The sequence below is a fragment of the Equus asinus genome, chromosome 15 (genome assembly GCF_041296235.1).
Source record: "Equus asinus isolate D_3611 breed Donkey chromosome 15, EquAss-T2T_v2, whole genome shotgun sequence".
NCBI classification, from domain to species: domain Eukaryota; kingdom Metazoa; phylum Chordata; class Mammalia; order Perissodactyla; family Equidae; genus Equus; species Equus asinus.
The window spans coordinates 13,950,110-13,958,533 of NC_091804.1; the positions used below are offsets into that span (position 1 = coordinate 13,950,110).

Consider the following 8,424-nt stretch of genomic DNA (forward strand, 5'->3'; position numbering starts at 1 on the left):
AAACCATGGCCAAAGAGGTTACATCTATACTCTACAGGACCTGTCATATTTCTCAGAGATGTATTTTTGTGAGTATGCTTGTATTCATGCCTAATTACAAGGATGGGGGAGAAGGAAGAAGAAAATGGATTCATTCTTAAAGTTGATTCTGCTTAGTTCAACTACCCCCATATAATTATCAAACAGAAATATATATATGAAGCTATATCACTCCTATAAACAAGTCATGTTGGCATCTTCTTATATGCCTCATTTACGCCCACTCAAGATCTATAGACAGATCTACTCTGTGTTAAAAACAAAAACAAACCGGTTGATATCCGACCGGAGGATAAATGCAGATTTTTAAAAAATGTGTTTATTTCCTACCTAAAAAGCGAGAAGAGGGCAACAGAAAATTTCCACAAGTAGACTATTATTTTTTTGAGGCTATGCAGGAGCTGAGGACGGGAGCAGGTAATTGCCTGCAAAGGAGTCCTGTGGGCAGGATTTATTTTTTCTCCTTTTTAGCCTACTATGTCTGCTCTACTAGGGGTCTCTGTGAGACCAGGGTTTCAGGCAATTTGGCCTCGAGTCCTGGAATATCTATCTAGCCCTTGGCCAGGCTTCCGTGCCGCAGGTAGATGCGGCGCTGTGGCCAGACTGCTGTCCGAGGTGCTGAAAGGTCGCGGGCGCCAGCGCGGTCCCTCGGTATTGCTGTCCAGGGTGCTGAGTACCGGCCGCCGCAGTCCCCGAGACGAGCCCACCCCCGCCAGCCCTCCGCAGAGCCCTCCCACCCAGCACGACCTGCCGACTCCGGCCATCCTTCAGTTGACGTGGAGCAGGCGGCATAAATCAAGTCCGTGGGACATGGAGGCTGTTGTCGCTGCTGTAGCTCAGCTTGCCCGGGGCAGGAACTCCCCCTTCTTTCGCCTCCCCAGCGCCCAGACCCTGCTTTCTCCCTAATTCTTCCCTGGATAATAGCGCCCTAACGACAACAGTCATAATAATAGGGTCAGAACGACAGGGTTTGGTTTTTTTGGACTACAGAAAAAAAAAAACCACAGCAGCCTAAACATCTCTGAAAACTGCATCGCAAAATGGAAGAGAAAGTCCCACTACTGTTTCAAAAGAGTAAGTTATTCGGTACGTATCCTTGCGCTTCCTCGCCATCGTTCCATCTGCAGTGTCCCCATTCATCCCTGCCCCAAGAAGCTCACCTCGAAAATACTTTATAAAGCCCTAGGCGGGAGTCTAGCCAGAGGCGCATACACGGAATACCGCACCCTAGGTGCACAAATACTTGGATTTGCCCAAGCTCACTTGGCCTCCCCAGCTGTGGTCCCCTCTGGGTATGCAGCCATCCAGAGCCAGAAACACGACCAGGGGAGGGGGCTCCTTACCTTGGCTTGTCCAGAGGGTAGTGTTCGCCCGGCCCCTGCAGGTTCCAAGTGTGGAGGAGCCGCCGAGCAGGGAGGGAAGGAAAGACAGCGCCTGACCTCCCCGAGGTTTCTTCTTCAATGCAACGTGAGCTCTGCCCTCATCAAAGATGGCCGTCCCTTTTGACGTCAGCAGCTTTTAATAGCTATCTCCTGGAGGGGCGGGGAGGAAGTGTTTTGGGGGGAGGGCGGAGGGAGGACGGCGGCTGGGGGTGGGAGGGGAGGAGCTGCGAGGCGCAGACCGCTTGACTCAGCTCCCTGCGCGCTTTACTGCAAACCTCTGTATTTTAGTCTCTTTAGTAAACACCCGAACGGGACGATTCTTAGGACTCCATTTTAACACCCGGTGTTGGGCAAACACGTTTATCTCGCGACTGATTTTCTGATATTCTTTGTTTTGTTTGTATATGTGTGTGCACGTATATGTATGTGAGTGTATATATGTGTATGTGTGATGTGTATGCGATTATATACATAAAATTTTTTCCCTGCTAAGTTGAGTCTTTAGTTGAGTCGTGGAAGGGGAGGGGAAGGCAGAGGAGAAGTGTGTGTGTGGTGGGGACGGGGGGGGGGGGCTTGTTCAACTGCAATTTGCTTTTTCTAAAGAAGAGGGTCCGAAGGGGCATCCCTGTCAACCCTCACCAGCTCCTTATATGGCCAGGCTACGTGGGTTGCTATTTTTATGAGCGATTTTCCATTTTATCAAAGGAGCGTTGAGAGCCTGGAGTTCGCATTAATGTAGTCAGTTGGGGAGAGAGACCGGTACACGTTATTTTGAAGTACGTCAGAGCAATTATCGCTGAGCGATATCGGATGAGTTGGGCGAGGAGGGAAGGGTAGTTACTCCAACCAGCGTGGGTTTGCGGGAGTTCAAGCCTTGGAGTTTGAGAGTTGTTTGCGGAGGGCAAAATAGAAGACGCTGTTTTCGGTTGAATTTGCAATCGGAGCCTAGGGTTTTATATTGGATTTCTTAGGAATGGTCCACAGAGGTGCGTACACGCCTTGTAGAACCGTCCAGACTCCGCTGCGGGTTCAAGGATCGCCAGGACGCTACAAAATTCTGGTGGTTCATTCAGTGCGGAAACCCTGGCTTGGGGGCACTCTGATGCTCAAAACAAGGCGTGAACGAGTAGGCTACTTTTGCTGGTCATATGAGAGATTAAAAATAATAATCATAAAGCAATAATCCTAACTGTCCTCCTTTGTTGTGTATTAGGAGCCCAGGAAGGGCGGGGGAGGGAGTATGCAAATAGTTCCGCGGTGGCAGCCTCTCGGATGATTCACAGGTGTTGGGGAGGCTGTCGCTGGGCTCTCCGCGGGGAGGGCGAGCTGGGGAGCGCGTGGGAGGTGGGGGACCTCGGCTGAGGAACTGTTTGTACTTTTCCGGGAAGGATGCGATTAGAAGTCGTGCCTCGCAATGGTAAAACTTGATGGCCTCTTTTAGGCAATGGAAAATCCTTGTCTCAGGTCAGGAAAAACAATGCACAACACCATCCCCCACCTCCACAACACAGACACACACAGACGCGTGCACCCCCCCCCCCCCCACACACACACCCGCTCGCTGGCCTGAGAGCCAAGCTTAGTTTTAATTGCACACTATTTGAGAGAGAGAGAGAAAGAGAGGGAGGGGGAGAAGGGGAGGGGGGAGAATCCCAGGAAAGGAAAGGAGAGCAGAGTTGTAAAGGGGGAGGTTAGAGCAAGCAGAGCTCTAAGAATTTAACAAAGGATGACTTTAATTGAAATAAGTAGAAGTCATTGTTTCTTAAAGATTCCCTAACCAAAAAGTATTTTGAAATATTAACGTTTTCGATAATAATTAACAAACAGGGTTTGGATTTTTATTAAAACTGGATTCCTAAGATAAGTCATGTTGCTGATATTTGTTTACTTAAATATTCATTAAATATTTAAAATTCTTATACAATAAAGAAGAAGAAAATCTGCATGGTCCTGAGATACTTAATTGCCAATTGAACTCCTAGTTATGGTTCTCACTTTCACTATAAAGCAAGCTGGAATGGGCTGGGAGAAGTGGTAACAAATGCAACGTCACTACAAAATCCTTTATAGTTAGGATTTTTTTCCCCAAGTGTGACACTTTTTTAGCATGTGGAACTTTGGGGGGGGGGGGCAGGGGAGTCTGCCGTGGGGAAAAACGACATATGTGTATGGCCTCAGACTGAAGGTCATTCAGGCAGAAAGTTTTGTGAAGGAATGGAGGAGGTGGGGGATTTTCCAGATTAAAAAATAAAAATAAAAATAAAAGTAACTACGTCAGTAATGTAGGCTCATCCTGCAGGCAAAAGCTGTGTGGCAGTCACAGGGGAGGGCTGCCTTGCTATTCTGAATTTTCAACTGCTGATGCCCCACACTGACATCTTCAAAAATTACACATAAGAGGAGAAAATCAGACTGATTCAAAGCATCACAGAAAGTATCACAAACTCTGTAGGATTATCTTGTGGTGGCGGTAGCATTTTCTGTTCTTCTGTACTTGTGTTGAAATTATGCTGTTTGAGAGCTTCTTCATCTTGCTCAGGGAAAGGTAGCAGAGCCTCATTTGAGAAACATAGATACTGAATAAATATATGTCTACTAAGGATCACCAGATAGCCGTAAATGTATTTTTAATATGATAATGAGATTTTTCCCCTAGGGTTTTCTCATTGCTTGGTAAAAAAAAAAAAAAATCCGTAGTTGTCCTTGCCAGGAGGGAACCAGCACATTCATGTTATTCAGGGTCTACAAGGGTCTAAACCACAAAGAAAAGGAAGGTGATGGAAAATTTGCTCTGAAATGATGCAGTTGCCAGTGAATTATTTCTACAAAGAAACATTAGCAGAGTAACTAATGCTTCGGAATTCATTTGATGAGTAATGAGAAAATCCAGATTCCAGGTATTTAGGTTGTTTCTCCCAGGAAAGGTGCAAGATGCATGGTTGACTCAATAATCACAACTTCATAAAGACTAGTAACAGAAGTTTTCATAAAATATCACATGGTCTTTCCAAAGTCAATTTGCAAATAGTTTAGGACTAGGCCGTCTCAGAACCGCCTTCTCCAAGATCCTCCTTTGGGACATGCCTGGCACCCAGTGACAATACTTCAAAACATTGCAAGGGCACAAGGCTTGGGCACAAAAATATACAATTTGACAGATCAACTGTTTTGATTCCTTGGTTTGCTTTCCACGTGGCTTGTTTGACACTTTCTCTTTATATGTTTATATGTTTCTCTTTATATGTTCCAGCCCTTACCCCAGCCCCTATGCCATTTTCAGATAGTGACCTAACAGTAGCTAGTGAAAGCTTAAATGCTCTAGATCTAGACTCCCCAGGCTGCCCCTGTTCCCTGAAACCTCTGAGTAGAGACGAATCTTGTGAGCGGTAGAAAGAGAACCAGAAAATACTCGTTCCTGTTTCTGGCTTGCCGTGTTGAGAAAAAAATAAGACTGCACACCCAGAATTTTAAATAACACTTTGTTCTTTCCTAAGAACAGCATTGTAGGAAGGAAGGAGGAGAGCGCTCAGCAGCCAGAGGCTGGTGCTTCCACACTCCTGGTCCTTAATGCATCCAAGGTATAGGCTCTCATTTGTACGTGAGTGCATCTTAGGACCTTCTTCAAGGCCGAGACAAGCCTGTGGTTAAGCAGGGAGGAAGAACCTGTGACAATCAGGGGCAGAGGGCAGGAGAAAATAGTAGTCAAAATTAGCAAACCTCAAAAAGGCTATTTGTAAGGGATCACAGTATTCCTTCAGTAAGTCTTTTAAGAATCTTAGAGCTCTGTAACCTCTCTGTACCTCAATTATCTCATAGGTAAAATGGGAACAATAATTGTAACCAACTCACAAGGAAATTGTGAAGCACTTAGAATCACGATGTCTGGCACTATGAAATTTTGGTTAAATAAAATAAATTTATCAGTTTGATGAGACTTTAAACTTTCTTTCTCTAAGTAATGACTCATAACTCTGCTTTAATATGGATGCTTGATTTCTTTTCAGTAGCTACTGATTAGCTGTGTATAGTTTAATGGCTCTGGACCTTGTTTCTTCATCTGTATTAATATGTTCATTTACTCAGTGTCTAATCCTTGCCATATGCTTGGCCCTGGAATATATTGGGATTTAGATAAAACAGAGGAGGGAATTGAAGATTAGAGAGGTTAAATAACCTGACTAAGGGCATAGCTAATAAATGGTACAGCTGGAATTTGAGCCCCAAGGCCCAAGCCCATAATCACTATGCTTTAGTACAGACTTTACCAGTCCCATCAGACTCACTCCCTCTGTATTAGCCAAGGTTCTCCAGAGAAACAAAACCAATAGAATGTATGTATTGGGGTGTGTCTCTGCGTGTGTGTGTGTCTGTACAGATATACACATTCTCTCTTTCCCACCCCCTCTATATATTTATGCAAAGAGTTTTATTATAAGGAATTGGCTCACGTGATTATGGAGGCTGACAAGTCACAAGATCTGCAGGGTGAGTCGGCTAGCTGGAGACCCAGGAGAGCCAATGGTGTAGTTCCAGTCCAAAGGCCAGTAAGCTCAAGACACGGGAAGAGCTGTTGTTTCAGTTTGAATCTGAAGGCAGGCAATAGCCAGTGTCCCAGTTTAAAGGTAGTCAGGAAGAGGAATTCTTTCTTACTCAGGGGGAGAATCGGCCTTTTTGTTCTAGTCAAGCCTTTAGCTGATTAGATGAGGCCCACCACATGAGGGAGGGTGATCTGCTTTACTCAGTCTATTGATTTAAATGTTAAATTCATCCAAAGACACCCTCACAGAAACACCCAGAATAATGTTTGACCAAATATCTGGGCATCCTATGGCCCAGTCAAGTTGACACATAAAGTTAACTGTCATGCGCTCTCTTTACAGCTAATCTCTCTGCCTCAGGGTATTGTGGTTTGTGTATGACTTTTTTCATTAGCAGCTTCAGAGTTCTATTTACTAATGGGATGAATCTATGGATCAATGACCACAAGGTTTGGTTGGGGTGAATTCCAAGAGAGCCATGTAAGCTAGCAAGATGATTAAACAGAGGCAACATATTCAAAAGGAAAGCGTGCCAAGTATAATCAAGGAGGGAATTCAAGATTGATACCTAATAAGGAGCATAGATAAGAATTGGGTCAGAATATTCACTCACAATATACTTGAGAGAGTTAGCCAGAGCTCAGACCAAAACAGCAATGTTGGCCACTGGTTTTGAGAGAATAATATGGGTTTTGAGGGGATAATATGAAGTCTGAAGCAGGAATTGATTCCAAGGGCTAGGAACTCTGGCAGTGAAAATCAGGTTGAGATGGGTTGAGGTGAATAATTCAGGATATGGCTGAGAATGAAGCAAGGATATCTGGGACCATGCTGTTAGTGTTGGCCACAAAGGGCGGTGCAGTTCTGCCTGCTAACAGGCACCAGGTTGGGCAAGGCACACTCTGATATCTCAGCAGATCTATCAATGATCTCTTGGTCATATCCAGTGGACTTCTCATCTTTCTTAACCTCTGACTTCACCTGGCACTCTGTATCACTCATTCTATTTCTTGAAGTATTCTATCAGGTGCCCTCACCTCTGTTTCTCTCCCTTCTTTGTTGGCTCCTCATTTCTATAGCAGATGGGTTGAATTAGCAAAATTGTGGTGCCCAGCAGGTTAAGCTGGACATTTCCCTGAGCCCCACACAAGCCCTCTGGGAGCTCCATATGTCCATGGAGTGTGTCCTGACTCTCCATCATGAAAACTTCTGTACTCTAAGCCAAAGAGAAGAATATTGAACAGCTTACATTTGTATAGCCCTGTACAAATTATAAAGCACTGTCACACACATGATCTCACTTTATTCTCACTGTGAGGTATGTTCAAAAGTAATTAGTATTTTAATTCCCAATTAACACATGAGAATTCTGATTGATTTTCAAGACTCCTGTACTGACCATGGTACATCAAGAGAACTCAATTCCTATTTCTTCCTTTGCATGTTGTCTTAAAAAAATCTTATTCATGCCCTCAAGTTTAACCATCATTTATATATGCATGACTGTCAATTTTATATTCCCAGTTCCATCTCCTCTCATGAGCTTCAGAGTCATATTTCTAGTTTCTTACTGAATACTTTCATCTGAAGGATCAAAGGCATCTCAAACTGAACATATATATGCATCAGTTGACTTCCTCTGCTCTTCTTCTCTTCTTATATTCTTAATTAACCTTCTTTCCTGGTGTCCCATTTACTAAACTAGTACTCAGAAGCATCTTAGTTTCATTCTCCTTTGCTGGCTTTTCTTCATCCTCTCAACTCTGTGGGCTCAGATCATGGAAATTTTCTCCTCTCCATACACTCATTTCTTCCTTTGATTCAATTCTGGAGTATCAAGTAACATCTATGTGTTAATGTTCTCATATCTACATATTCAGCCCTGATTTATCTCCTGAACTCCAGCTTGTATATCCAGCTTCCTGCTCGATACCCACACTTAAATATAAAGCAAATATGGATATATCACCTAGCATGTATAAAGTGGAATTTGTGATTTTTAACTCCAAAATGGCTCCCCTCCCTAGTGTTCCCTATATCAGTTAATGGCAACTACATTCACCCGGTTCCTCAGGATGACAATTTTGTCTTATTTCACTGAGCTCTTTCACGTGCACGTCTAACCCATGAGCAAATGTTGCTATACTTTCAATACATTTTCTAAATCCAACCACTTCTCAACCTTCCACAGATCTTACCTTAGTTTAAGCCACCATGTTCTCTCACTTGGGCTAGTACAGTGGCCTCCTAATTTGTCTCCCAGCTCCTATTTCTCCACATAGCTGCCACAATGATACTTTTAAAAGACAAATCTTTCTCCAAAATGTTTAATGGCTCCCATCACACTTAGAGGTCCTTGTCTTAATCTACAAGATCAGGCTTCCTTTGGCCACGTCTCCAAACTCATTTCCCAACACTCTCCCTCTCCCTATCTCCACTACAATCACATTGGCCTTCTTGTTCAT

The 8,424-nt window shown here is 44.0% G+C and overlaps 1 protein-coding gene across 2 annotated transcripts in view; it reads right to left on the minus strand.

Moving 5' to 3' along the window:
• SNAP25 (synaptosome associated protein 25) overlaps positions 1-1,562 on the minus strand; it is an 81,985-nt gene extending 80,423 nt beyond the window's left edge. Inside the window, exon 1 of one of the 2 annotated variants that reach the window (XM_014832809.3) lies at positions 1,383-1,562. The gene's annotated coding sequence lies outside the window, so the exon portion shown is untranslated. The remainder of the gene's footprint in view (positions 1-1,382) is intronic. The other variant, XM_014832810.3, reaches the window with a different exon arrangement.
• Between the last annotated feature and the right edge of the window lie 6,862 nt (positions 1,563-8,424).